Genomic DNA, 15053 nt, shown 5'->3' with positions numbered 1-15053 from the left:
AGACAGCCATTTTATTAAACTTAGTTTTAAGTTCTGGAAATTAGGTGCTTGAGGATTAAAACTCTCCCAAAGCCCTCAGGGCAAGGGTTGTAATTTAAGGATTCTCCAAATCCTTCATATTATTTCTTATGGAAAGGATGCTCGTATAGACTTTAGAAAGGGATTATTGGATTGAAAATTGGAAGTTATTGCTAACTTTTTAAGAGTCAAAAGAGATTGAAGGGCAACTAGCCCGTCTCCCTCCTCCACGCCCTAAATGCATCAGATATAAATTTGGAAATAGACATTTTGTTAAAATAGTTCAAAGTTCTGATAACAAAAAACTCCGGTGTCGACGCAGCCCACCAGGGCCCAGGGGTAGGCGTTGTAAGTTATGCCCTGGGGCATAACTAATTAAGGGAGGTTTATAACTTATGGGAAGGTGTTTTGTATGGGAAGAACACATAGGAAATCTATTATAATTATCCAATTACACATAGGAAATCTATTATAATTATCCAATTATAAGGTTAAAATACATACTCTGTGATAGATGCAAAATTGCTTTGGCACACAAATTTCTATTATGGTCAATTTCAAACAGTCGTGATCCCTTTGTGTCAGCAAGTGAAATGGTCTAAACCCTCTTATTGGAGCTGTTTTTTTCAATCCATTCATTGTTGTCAATCGCTGTCCACAAGTTATGCAAGCTGTTTATTGTTCACATGTAAGGTTTTTATCAAAGAGGTAATCGTATAGACTTTGAAAAAAACCTCATTCAATTTGACTTGAAAGTTCTAGATCCGTTTTTTAAAGTCAAGAATAATCGGACAGTAAGCACCCCCCCATGCCATAAAAACCTAAACTTTCTGCAATCAAAAACGAAAAAAAAATTATTAAAAAAAATTCCGAAAAACAAGTTTTTCAAAGAAAAGTAAAGGCAATTTTAAACTTAAGCTCAGGAGATACAAATACCTGTTAAAATTCAAACTCAAAACAACCAGACATTACTATTAAAGAATAAATGAAGCCCAAAACCAGCAGAAATTAAATGAACAGTCATAGAAAAAACATACAACAAGTAATAATATAAATGAATAAATAGATCTTAAAGCGAGTAATGCTTAGATTGAATATGAAAATCAAGCTTAAAATGAAAAAAAAATATTTTGCTATTAAAGTATAAATGAACTTAAAACGAACAAAAATTAAATAAACAATCAATGCGAACAAACATATAATATATATATTGATGTAAACGAATAAACAAATCTTAAAACGAGTGAAACTTAAATTGCATATGCAAATCAAGTTTTAATCGAATAAAAATAGCTACAAACAAGAGTTTGGGTATCGTCTCACTGCAGAAGCCTAAAACCTACTGCGTCATTGGCGCTTTACTGAAAACGAATTATATTACAAATGTTTTTTTTTGTACTTAATATTGAAAATAAATATTAAAATTACAGTAAAATTTTGAACTGATGAGCTTTTAGCAATTAATATAATTATGTATCAAATATTCAGTTTAATTTATTAGTTCCTTTCAAGATTGGTCAAGACAAATATAGTTTCACTACAAGCGAAATTTGGATACTGCCTCCTTCTTTAACTGTAAAAACCTAAAGCCATCTGCGTCATTGGTGCTTCACTGAAAACGAATTACTCGTATATTACAAATTTATTATTTTCCAGTTCTTACAGTGTTGAAAATGAAAATAAAAATTACAGTGAAAAAAAATCTTGAACTGATGGAGCTTTTAACAATTAATATCATTATATATCTAATATTCAATTTGATTTTGTTTATACTTTCCAAGACTGTTCAAGACTCATATAGTTTTGCCATTTTTTTTAACTCTGCCATTTTTTGTAACTAATTGTGTTAGTTTGTTATGAAAATATTCTATGGCTTCTAGTATTTGAGCGGAAAACTGCACCTCAAACTTTGTGGAACATGCATTTTCTTGCATGAAACACCAAAATATAATAAAATGTCAAGTTTCGGAGTATTCCACCACTCACAAGCAAGTGCCCTTGGTATTTTTGAATCTGCATGGTCAATTTAGGGGGTGGAGGGTAGGCTAATTCTCGTAGCAGCCCCATTCCGTCGTGGTATGATTCACATTTTCAACACCTGGCGTCCGGACTACCATATAATCTACCAAGCATACAACTACCCCAAATCAGTATCAATAAATAAATGAAACCCAAAACGAACAAAAATTAAAATAAATATTCGAGTCAATCTCAAAACGAGCATAAATTAATGTTAGTAGGGTTCAAAACCCCTATGCTTTCTAAAAGCCAGAATATAATGTGTACTTTACTAAAAAAATTGAAATGAGTTTACTGGAAAAAAAATGTACATTGCCAATTTAATATACATATGCTGATATTTATTCCCTAAAATCTTAATTAATTTTTGATTTCTTAAAGTTACAAAAGTGAAAATATTTCAAAGAATGGTTTTCAGTAAAGCGCCAATGACGCAGTAGGTTTTAGGCTTCTGCAGTGAGACGATACCCAAACTCTTGTTTGTACTTATTTTTATTCGATTCAAACTTGATTTGCATATTCAATTTAAGTTTCACACGTTTTAAGATATATTTATTCATTTACATTAATATATATTGTATGTTCATCCGCATTGATTGTTTATTTAATTTCTTTTATTTTTAAGTTTCATTTATACTTTAATAGAAAAATATTTGTTTTCTTTTTAAGCTTGATTTTCATATTCAATCTAAGCATTACTCGCTTTAAGATCTATTTATTCATTTATATTATTACTTGTTGTATGTTTTTTGCTATGATTGTTTATTTATTTTCTGTTCGTTTTGGGTTTCATTTATTCTTTAATAGTAATTTCTGGTCGTTTTGAGTTTGAATTTTAACAGGTATTTGTGTCTCCTGAGCTTAATTTTAAAATATCCTTTAATTTTCTTTGAAAAACTTATTTTTAGGAAAGTTTTTTTAATTAATTACAAAGAAATATATTCAGGGGACATGTTAAATGAAATCCCACGTCTGAGGAGATTTTTAAAAGCGGCAAACGCTCCTGAAGAAGTGGATCTGAAGGAAGTTCTTTGAGATTACTGCAGTTTATAGTTAAATATGAGCTTCCAGACTCTATTCTTAATCTAAATTTAGCATTAAGGTTTTACCTGACATTATGTGTCTCTGTTGCTTCTTGCGAGAGCGGTTTTTCTAAACTCAAGCTTATTAGAAGTTATTTCAGTTCTACTATGAGCCAAGCTCGACTATCGAACTTAGCCATGCTATCTATTGAAAACAGTTTAGCAAAAAGATTGATTTTGATGGAACTATTTCTAAGCTTGAAGAAAACAAATTTAGAAAGAAGAGGTTCTAAATATAAACATTGGTTTTAAATACAGTACATTTTGTTAGATTCGTGCAGATTAAGAAATATATATAGATACCATTCATTCACCTGGGTGTGTGAAGTCAAAGTACAAAAAAAACATGGATAGGCTTATAGAAACTAGAGCTATTCTCGAAACTAGAGCTTAGAGAAACTAGAGCTATTATAACTAGAGCTATTCTTACATTCCCTCTTAAAACGTTTATAATAAAAGCCTCTGCTATAATTTTTACTGACAAGATATATTATGAAGGAAAATTTGACGTTATTAACATAACAATTAAAAAAACAATTTAGATATTTCTTTGGAGGCTCTTTACTCGTTTTATTTTTCCCAGGTTATCATTACTTTTTCAAATACTAAACGACTGGGAGCAACACTAGTTCTCCCTTTTTCCGTTTCATGATCTGAATTTTGTATTAAGGATTTTTGTTTCTCCTCTTTATAATATTGACAAGTTTTCCCCTAGTCTCTATAGTGTGACTTACAAGGTTCCGAATTTGAGCGTGATTTTGTTGCTTCGTCAAATATCTTTAGCCTCCGTTCCTCTTGACGTTTCGCCTTTTTCATTAGTGACTTAGCCCCTTGTGCTGCTGAAGAAGGAACTTGCTGCCGTGTTTCTGGTTTCTTAACCTTCCTCCATAGTTTTTCTCTTAATGAGGTTTTCTTAACGAGGGCCCAGGTTTAGTTATATCCGTTTCTGTAGAAGAATTATCAGTTTCACATTCTGTTAGCTTTCATCTGGTAGATGGTGTTTTTTTCCAAAAGCTTTTTTTGTGTTAAGACTTTAGGCGAGTCCAGCGTATGAAATTCAGACAATTCTTGAGTTTCTTCCAATTTTTCTTCTTCTTTGAATTTAACCTCTGGTTTGTTATCTCTTAAACCAGTAGGTTGTTTTTGAAACTCCTCTCTGTCTCTTTCATCGGCAGTATCTGATGGGCATTGAAGATCTCCTCTTTTCTCTTGTTTGTTGTAGAAAGTTTTTAGCCAAGACTGGGTTAAATATTCCTTCCACTTCTCCCAACTGGTGTGGTCAATAAAAAGCTCATAGAATTCATATGCCCTTCGGATATATACTGGTGCAGTTGTTTCATCTATATCTTCATCTGCAGAAATTGGCTCTGATTTTCATGGTTTTGAAAAAAATCCTTTCTTCATTCTACTATGGTGTACTATTTCTTCCTTTTCGTTTTACTGATGCTTTAAAACATAGGTTAAGTTATTTGGTAGAATTTTTACAATTCTATAAGGTCCGTCCCATTTCGGTTTTAACTTTTCGTCCCTTCTAGGTTGTTTTTGTGTACATAGACCAAGTCTCCTAAACAATAATTAGTCTTATTTGGGCTTTTTCTGTCATATTTTTCTTTTTGTTCTGTCTTTACACCTTCCAAATTGTCTTTAACCTGTTCCATAGCTTTTTTCATACGCATAACAATCTCTTGTTTATATTGGTCAAGATTGTAATATACTCAATCATATTTACTTCACTGTTGTAAATAATCAAAAAAAGAAAAAAAGGGTTCAAGTTAAAAATATAGCCAGACTGACTTGAAGGAAAAGAAATTCAATGGAGTCGGCTAGACTCTGATATACGTGAATACTAAGCTGACCAAACGAGATTAGTATGAGATATTTGTTGTAAACAAGTACAGAATAAATAACATATTATACTAGGGAACCACCGTGACAGTTGTTTAACTCTAGCCGAGATTAAATAAAATACTGGAGATATGCTACAAGTAGAGAAAGGGAAAATTATGCTCTTTCATGTGGGAGTCGTTTTCGGAAAAATGACAAGCATAACAATTAAAAGAAGGCACATTAATAGCCTAAAGGACCTAAGTTGAAGATAAGTTTAAAATAAATTAGCACATACCATGAAGGCAAGGTATATTTCCTGCAGAAGGGCCACTATGTTTGATAAGAGAATAGCCTAAAAGAAAATGTGGCCACAAATAAAAAGTATGGCTATACTATAACACTACTATAACACTACTATAACACTGCCGTTTGCAGGCTCATAATAGTTTTTTCAGCATTAACAGTCAGACAAGAGAACCTGGAAATGTATATTAAGCAACCAGAAGAAACTTAGGGTAAGCAAACCTTAGATGCAGGCACAAGTACGTTGATAATGTCAAAACAAGTAGAAAGGTGAATAGCTAAATTTTCAGCTTATCAAATCTAAGCTGTAAATAGAGCCTTGTCCCAAAAGGACATTAAAGCTGAAAAAAGAGATTACAGGCGAAGACGTTATTTAACTGTCTCAATTACCTGAAATTCAAAAAGAATTAAAAAGCTCATAAGCTTGAATAAACAAACAAACATGGAGTAAGCTAAAAACAGTTAATGACACAAGTTGGTTCGAAATAAAACTAAAGTTGTAAGACAAAGACTAATAAAAAAGAAAAAAAACAAAAATAAATGTATATAGTCGTATATGGAAGATATATATAGTGGTAACAAATGTTATTGAGAAAATATATACAGTTATAAAGGTATTTTGAAAACCTTTAATAAATACGGAATTGTTATCATATAAAATTGTAAATGTATAAATTGTAATTGTAAGAACTGTTTCCAAGCCCTTAAATAGCGGCTAATCCCAGTTCTCAGTTATAGTATATAAATCTATTTGTTTTGTTGATTTGTTTTGTGAATATTTAATTGCAGATTCAGACTCATCAAAAGGTCTTGATGGACTTATTAAAAAGCTGTACAAAAAAAAATATTGCAGTGACTAATTAAATTGTAAGGGTACATAGGGTACATAATTATTGCTTCTCTTTAAATAATTAAGTTATGTAAAAACATAACTTAAGTCATTTTAAATTATCAATATATATATATTGAACTAATATGCTGAGTATTTTTTTTTTGTATCGTTCAAGAAGTATTCTGCATTACTACTTTATAAACAATTAACAAAGCACTAATTGGAATTAATTCCAATGCTAGTCTATACTGTGTTTTATTTTTCGTAAATACTTTAAATTTTAACTAGTGGTTTAATTTTATATCTAAGCCTTGTGACTTCTAGTCAACGTATAAATATTTTTTTATTGTGTAATAATCCATTAAGTGATTAATATTTTTAAATTAAGCTTTAAATGAAAGATGCAAGAAATTGCCAGCAAGAAACATGATGTTTCTACTTAAGTGGCATTTCATGTTTAAAGTAAAAAGAGAGAAAAGTAATTAGAAGTAATTTACCTCTCGCTTAAAAAAAGAATGCAGTGATATATTCATAATTTAGTGTTTCTTTTTACTATATATGTAACACTTTATGCTTTATGTGTATTCTTATGTGAATATTTATTTTAGATAAAGCCTTAGTTTTGTTTTAGAAACCAAACTTCGTATCCTTTTGGATCCTTTTTTTGATCATTTTTCTTACGCATTTTTGGATAGTAGCAAATTTCAAAAACAATTCAATTGTATCCTGATACAAACAGCTCATATCATCAGAAATCAAACCATAACTGGTCAACTAATATTTTGGAAACTCTATGCAGTATTACAGAAGTTTGCTACCAGTTCATTATAAAGCGAGATAAAATCAGAACTTAAATTAGGTTAGAAAATATCAAAGAGAGTGCTACGTAGCCTAAATGGGTTTATATTATTGAAAGAAAATGTGAAAATGCTTTGTGTTGGAAAAATATGTGAAAGTTCAAAAACCAAAATTGTTATGTATAATTTATCCAAGGCATTTCTAACCCCGGAAGATCAATGTTAAATCAACCATATCACCCAGATAAATTAAATTATTAATGGGAATTAAATTTAATATCAAGTAATCAAATAGTTTATAATATAACTTTCAATCTAATTTAAGCAAAAACACTAATATAATTCTTAAGACACTGTGGGTCAAACAGTTACAGAAGATGCATATAAGAATTAGGGTGAAAAGACAATTTTATAGTCCTAAAGACAAAATTAAAAAAGAGAAAAAAGAGAATAACAAGGATACATTCCAAAAATTGAGATCCATGGAATAAAGGACATGGCATATATTGGCCATAAACATGACCCTAAAGAAACCCAATGAGGGTATAAGCACAGAATGACCCAAAAATGGCTGTAAACAATGTACAAAATTCAATTGTTTTAAAAGTAAAATATTGAGAGTTGGGGCAACTCTTCTCAAAGTCGGAAGTATTGTGGTGACCCTTTCTAGTTAAGTCATATGGGGGATTTTAATAAAAAAATAAAGACGCAATACAAAGTTTCGAAATACCAATTTTTATTAAGATAAGGAAAACATCCTGGTATGTGTATGTTGAATGGGAAATTGAAAATCCCCCCTTCCTAGGTATGTACGTCAGTGAGCCCCGATAAAATATGGTTGATGAAATGAGTAAAAGATACATTTTAAGGGAACGGGTTGTGATATACTAATTTTATGCCGGACTGACCTCTGGTCTATTGATTTTAGAAATACCTTGGAATATTGTCTGATTATTGTAAGTGTCTAAGTATCTTATTGTATTATATCTTATTGTAGATTTCTTATACTTGTCGTCTTCCTGGGACCACCAGTCCCAGTGGAATATATATATATTTTTTCAAACCCTTTACTAGTGCACGTTAGCTGAATAAAAGTATTATGTTATAGCCAACCACTCTGCAATCTAAATTTAGTCCCTCGAATATTCCCATCTGGTACGCCTCGTTAGTTAAGTCATAGCCAAAGGCACGTTACCAAATTTTATTTACCTTAGGGCCATAGTTTATCTCTCCTATAAATGGAGAATAAAGGCATCGACTACAACTTCACCTTACAACCTTAAAACCACTTTACCACAATAACAAGTTTTCTGTTAGAAGTGGCAAGTTTTCCTTTATACTAACAATTTTTCTCATCGAAGTAACAACAATTTCCTTAATGCTAACAAACTTTTACTTAACACTATCAAGTTTCTCTTAAAAGTAACAAGTTTTTTTCTTAATAGTAAAATTTTGTTTTAATAACAGCAAGTTCTCCGTCAAAGATAAGAAATTTCTCTTAGAAGTAACACTTTTTTTGTTTATCTTAACAAGTTTTCTGTCAGATTTAGCAAGTTTTCAATAACACTGACAAATTTTCTCACCGAAGTAACAACTTTTTCCTTAATACTAACAAATTTTTACTTAACAACATCAAATTTCTCTTAGAAGTAATAGGTTTTTTCTTAATAGTAACAAATTTTTTCTAGCAACACTAATTTTTCCATCAAAGATAACTAATTTCTCTTAGAAGTAACAGTATTTTGTAAGTGATAGTAATTTTTCAGTTAGAGGTAGCAAGTTTTCTATGAAAGATAATAAATTTTTCTTAGAAGTAACAATTTTATGTTGATGATAACATATTTTCTGTCAGAACTAGCAAGTTTTTCTAACACCAATGAATCTTCTTTTCGAAGTAACAACTTTTTCCTTAATAGTAGAAAACATTTACTTAATACTATCAAATTTCTCTTGGAAGTAGTGGTTTTTTTTAATAGTAGCAAATTTTACCTAACAGCAGCAAGTTTTCTGTCAAACACGAGAAATCTCTCTTAGAACTAACAATTTTCTCTACGTGTAGGTTACGTTCCTTTAACATAGATTAAAATGAGTGGTCTTATTGACCTAAGTTAAATGAGCCTAACTTGAACGCAGAGAAAAAAACTGTTACTTCTAAGATAAATTTGATAGCGTTAAGTAAATTATTTTTAGTATTAAGGAAAAAGTTTTTACTTGGGTGAAAAATTTTTATAGCATTAAGGAATACTTGCTACTTCTGACAGAAAATTTTAACTTCTAAGGGAAATTTGTTATCTTTGACGGAAAACTTGCTGTTATTAGAAAAGATTTCTTATTTTTAAGAAAACACTTGTTCCCTCTAAGAGAAATTTGATAGGTTTAAGTAAAAGTTTGTTAGTATTAAGGAAAAAGTTGTTACTTCGATATAAAAGCTTGATAGTATTAAGAAAAACTTGCCACTTCTGACAGAAAACTTGTTATCATTAACACAAAAAATTGTCACTTCTGAGAGAATTTTTTTTATCTTTGACGGAAAACTTGCTGTTATTAGAAAAAATTTCTTACTATTAAAAAACAAGTTTTACTTCCAAGAGATATTCGATGGTATTAAGTAAAAATTTGTTAGTATTAATGGAAAAAGTTGCAAGTTTGAAGAGAAAATTTGCTAATGTTAACAAAAACTTGCAACTTCTGACAGAAAACTTGCTATCATAAACAAAAATTGTTACTTCTAAGAAACATTTGTTATCTTTGACAGAACACTTGCTACTTCTAACGGAAAATTGCTATCATTGACGAAAAATTGTTACTTCTAAGAGAAATCTGTTAACATTGACGAAAAACTTGCTGCTATTAGAAAAAGTTACTATTAAGAAAAAATATGGTACTTCTACAAGAAATTTGATAGTGTCAAGTAAATATTTCCTAGTATTAAGGAAAAAGTTGTCATTTCGATGAGAAAATGTGTTAGTGTTAAGGAAACTTGCTACTTCTGACAGAAAACTTGTTATCATAAACAAAAAAAAATGTTACTTCTAAGAGAAATATGTATCTTTGACGAAAAACTTGCTGTTATTAGAAACAACTTTTTACTATTTAAAAACAAGTATCACTTCCAAGAGATATTCGATGATACTAAGTAAAAAGTTGTTAGTATTAAGGAAAAAAGTTGTTACTTCGCAGAGAAAATTTGTTAGTGTTGAAAAGAACTTGCTACTTCTGACAGAAAAATTATTATCATAAGCATAAAATTGTTACTTCTAAGAAAAATTTGGTATCTTTGACAGAGAGCTTGCTACTTCTAATGGATAAATTGTTATCACTAACGAAAAAATTGTTACTTCTAAGAGAATGTTGCATTCTTTGACGGAAAACTTGGTGCTATTAGAAAAAATTTGTTACTGTTATAAAAAAACATGTTACTTCTAAGAGAAGTTTGATAGTGTTAAGTAAAATTTTGTTAGTAATAAGGAAAGAGTTGTTACTTCGATGAGGAAATTTGTTAGTCTAAGGAAAACTTGCTATTTCTGAGAGAAAAGTTGTTATCGTAAACGCAAAAATTGTTACTTTTAAGAAAACTTTGTCATCTTTGACATAAAACTTGCTAGTTTTAATGGAAAACTTGTTATCGCTGACGAAAAAATGTTACTTCTAAGAGAAATTTGTTAGCTTTGAGGGTGAACTTGCTGCTATTAAAAAAAAATTTACTCTTAAGAAAAAACCTGTGACTTCCAAGAGAAATTTAGTAGTGTTAAGTAAGAGTTTGTTAGTGTTAAGGAAAAATGTTGTAACTTCGATGAGAATGTTTGATAATATTAAAAAAACTTGCTACTTCTGACAGAAAACTTTTTATCATAAACAAAACATATTACTTCTAAGAGAAATTTTTTATATTTGACGGAAAAATTTCTGCTTTGTGTGTGTGTTTGTTTGTGGGTGTGTGTGTCTGTGTGTGCTGTGTGTGTGTGCGTTTCAAACGTTAGAAGATGTTTACAATGATGATGACAGGTGTCGTAGGGGTGCTAGAAAGTAGTTATAGTGTGGCATTGTGGGGCGAATCACCTTGGAGTATCACGTTCTAGCAAAGAAATGACGACTTCTCGGTGTTCAAAAATATATTGTTTAACTTAGATTCAATAGCTTTTCTTTTTCGGTGAGAAAAGGCTGAAAGCGTCCTAAGGGCAGGGGGGCTAGTGCCAAATTGATTTTGGAGAGGGGGGCTGTAATGTCCTGGTGGTGGGGAGTGTTTTGTGGAGCATCATGATAGGCTTTGGTTGCGATAAGCTTAAATCAGCAGATTTAAATGCATAATTTTATAATGAAATGACTGAAAAATGTCTTGATCAATGACTGAAAAATGATGATTTTATGTCAAGAGGTCAGTCAAGTAATGTCATTGTGGAGTGAATTGATTGGAGTATCATAATCTATAGCTAAAAATTTAAGGTTCCATGATTTTTTTCCATAAAGGAAGGGGGAATCTAACAATTACTCAAAGAAATGGATATTTTCGTTAAAAGTCTTTCAATAATACCACTTAATATGGTTTACATGTACAACTAATATCAGCTCACCCGGGGGCTGGGATTTGGTGCCACAAGGTGATGTATGGGGGAAGGGAGGGGGGTTGATGCGATGGTGGTGTGGAGTGTTTTGTGGGGCATCATAATAGGCTTGGGTTGCAAAAACTTGAATCACTGGATTTAAATGCATAATTTTTATTATGAAATAACTGAAAAATGCCTTAGAAATGATGGCGTGATGTCAGGGGGGGGGGGGGGCAGTCAAGCAATGTCATCGTGGAGTGAATTACTTGGAGTATTTATAATTACCATGTTCTACAGCTTAAAAGTCAACGATGAGGCGTTAACGAATTTTTTCCATAGAGAAGGGTGGAAATTTAACAATTACTCAAAGAAATGGTGTATTTCGTTAAAAGTCCTACAAAGATATCTCTTAATAAGGTTTAAATGTATCACTAATATCAGCTCGCTTGAGGACGGGGGCTTGTACCACATGGGTGATGAATGGGGGGGTGTGATGCCATGGTGGTGTGGAGTGTTTTGCGGGGCATAATGATAGGCTTCATTAATACCATTTCACCCAGGGGCGGGGGCTAGTGCCACATGGGTGACGAAGGGGGGGGGTTATGCCGTGTTGGTGTGGAGTGTTTTGCGAGGCATCATGATAGGCTTGGGTGGCAAAAATTTGAATCACGGGATTTAAATGCATAATTTTTATTATGAAATAATTGAAAAATTGCCTTAAGAATGATGACGAGGGAGGGTTTAGTTAAACGGGTTCAGTTGCAGGGCTATAAACATGGGCGTCGCTTGTGAAAACTTGAATCACGGGATTTAAAGGCATAATTTTTAATAGGAAATGCCTGAAAGATGTCTTGGGGAGACGTGGCGATGTCAGAGGGGTGATGTATGCCATGAATAGTTTACCAAGGTGGTATGCATTGCCTTGGACTAGTGTACCCTAAAGCTTAAAGATAAGGTGGGAGATGTTCAATGAATTTTTCGGTAGAGGGGGACTGAAATCTAAAATTCCTGTCTAAGAAACGATCCATTTCGTTAAAAAAGCTGTTAATATAGCATAAATTTAACTCTATTATCAAAGCACCCCTCCTCTGGAACTACTTGCTTTGACCCCTCCCCTCTCATCCTTCTTTAGTTTACTCATGTTATTGTTTATATTTTATCGTTTTGTAAGCTTTTTCATGTTTTGTTTTTCCCTTCGCATTGTTATGTCTCAAAACGCTGTATTTTTGTTATGGGCTCTCAGAAATACCTCAATAATGCCTAAGCATTGCATCTAATATCAAGCCCCCCTCCTCTAGAACTAGTTGCTGGGACCCCATCACCTTTCTATAATATATGAATCTTTTGCATATATTACGATAAGCCTTATTCACTCTTTATTTTTTGTTTGTCGTGTTTTTAACTTCTTTTTCTGTGTTTTTAATATTGCTTGTAAATTTTTTCGAAACAATAAAACCTTTATTTACAAAGTCTGTGTATTTAAAATGCATTGTTTAGCACGAGTATTTTCCTTTTAACGCTATAAATACCTTGCCAGCAATTGTCTTTAAAAATAAATATTCCCCGTCTTCGTGTAAAGTGATGCAGGTGCATGGAAAAAATGCCGCTTGCTAGGGAACACCTGTGACGTCAAGGGGATTGTGTTATTTACTGAAAGTATTTCTCTTATAAAGAATATTAAGAATGGCTTGTTAGTCCTCTCGGTTAAGGCACAAATCCGTTGGATAGGAATGACCTGTCGAGTCCTGGCGGGGTCAACAATTATAAAAAAAAAGAACTAAAGAAAGAAAGAAAGAAAAATGTGTTGAGCGTTTCGGGCGAAAAATGAGATGTCTAAATGGGTATTATGTGACAGTGATGCGCAATTATTACGTAAGGTGTGTGCTGTTGTTACGTTATAAGCGGGGATGCTCCATTGGGTTCCCTACGCAGGGTTACGTAAAATTGCGTCAAACATATTAGACCTCTCCGTTTGAAAAGGGCTAAGTCGTCTGATGTCATTCGAATCAAGAGTGGTGTGTCGTGACCGTATTGTGCTGGTGTGACGGCTTGATGGGTTGGTAACTCCAATTATCTGACCCTTTAAAGCAGAAGGGTGTGTCGCGTGACGTAGCAGGGCTTGTCTCAGAAATACACAGGGGTGTGTTGAGTGACGTAACAGGGCTCCACTTGTAATACACAGGGGTGCGTCACGTGATGTCACAGGGCATGCGTTTGAAATCCTATTGAAAAGGGAGGGCATGTGCTTGAAATCCGGGGAGGGTATGCGCTCGGAATCTTACCAGCTGACTACTAGAAACAGAGATGCCGTGACGTCCGAGGGCTGCGGTAGAAATCCAATGCGAATTTTCCTATGGATGCCGTGACGTAACATGACTCCCATAGAAATACACTGAGGTGTGTGCCGTGACGTCAGAGGGCATGTCACAGAGGGATGAACCTTTTTAAAGCACGAGGGTCTGTTGCGTAATGTAACATGGCCTGTTACAGAAACACAAAGGGGTGTTTCGCGTGACGTCATGAGGGCCTTGTAGAAATATTGCCAGCTGACGGCACCGTCTAGACATGTATATGGGGGAAACACCAGGGAATTTCGCAATTTCGCTGTGACATATCTAGAAACACGAGATGTCACGTAAATACTATGAACCTATTTAATGCGGGAGGGTGTGTCGCCTGACGTAGCCAAGCTGTGCAATGCTATTTTCGTATGGCTGCCGTGACGTCAGAGGGCTGTTGTAGAAATCCTATGGAAAAAGGAGGGCGTGTCACAGGAATCCAATGCTAATTTTCCTATGGCTGCCATGACATCAGAGGACTCTCATAGAAATATACAGGTTTGTGTCGCGTGACGTAAAAAGGCTCGGTTTAAAATCTTATGCTATTTTTCCTTTCTGTGCCGTAACGTCAGAGGGCATGCTTTTAAAATGCCATGGGAAAAGGGAGGGCATGCGTTTAAAACTGGACCCCCCCCCCCCACTACTAGGGTTGCGAAAGTGCTATTTTAAGTATGCAAAGTTTTTGCTTCAGGCCCCTCGGTGGTTCAAGAACAGGTACATCGTTAATCGTTTTGGTGTGGTGGAACCAGTTCAGGCCGGGGATTAGCAGTTTCAGAAAATAAGTAACCAGTCCTCTTCTCACCCGTGGAAGGGCGTACTATTTTAGATTTGTCATTATTAGTAATTTGTGTATATCTTTACGACGTGTTTGTTTTGTTTTCCTTTCTTTTATTGTACTCCATCTTTTTTTATTGTTTTTTTTTTTGTTATAGATAGGTAATAAAGATCATTCATTCAAAAATAGTTTTCAGGTCCTCGGTGTTTAACCCAGCCAACCTTAAATCGTTTTCATTTTACGAGTTCCAAGCGTGTTGGACACAAGTTCTTCAAAATTGCAACGCACCAGAATAGCATGGTTGAACACGGGTTCTGAAAAGACCAAAACGCGTGTTGAACCCGGCACTGAAAACTATGTTCCGCTCAACTCGTGTCAAACCCCGTGCTGAATGTGGGTAGCCTGAAAACAGAGCTCTAGATGTTTCGCTGTCTGTCTAGGCCTTTTTTCGATGCCAAAATAGATGACATTTCAACAGTTCGCTCGGTATTTAAATAATGTTGTGCGCGGAAAACCA

This window comes from Artemia sp. Qi Xiang Cuo, chromosome 7 (assembly GCF_049724085.1).
Source record: "Artemia sp. Qi Xiang Cuo chromosome 7, ASM4972408v1, whole genome shotgun sequence".
Taxonomy (NCBI): Eukaryota; Metazoa; Arthropoda; class Branchiopoda; order Anostraca; family Artemiidae; genus Artemia; species Artemia sp. Qi Xiang Cuo.
The sequence above is the reverse complement of the archived record's forward strand: the minus strand, read 5'-3'. Positions refer to the sequence as shown.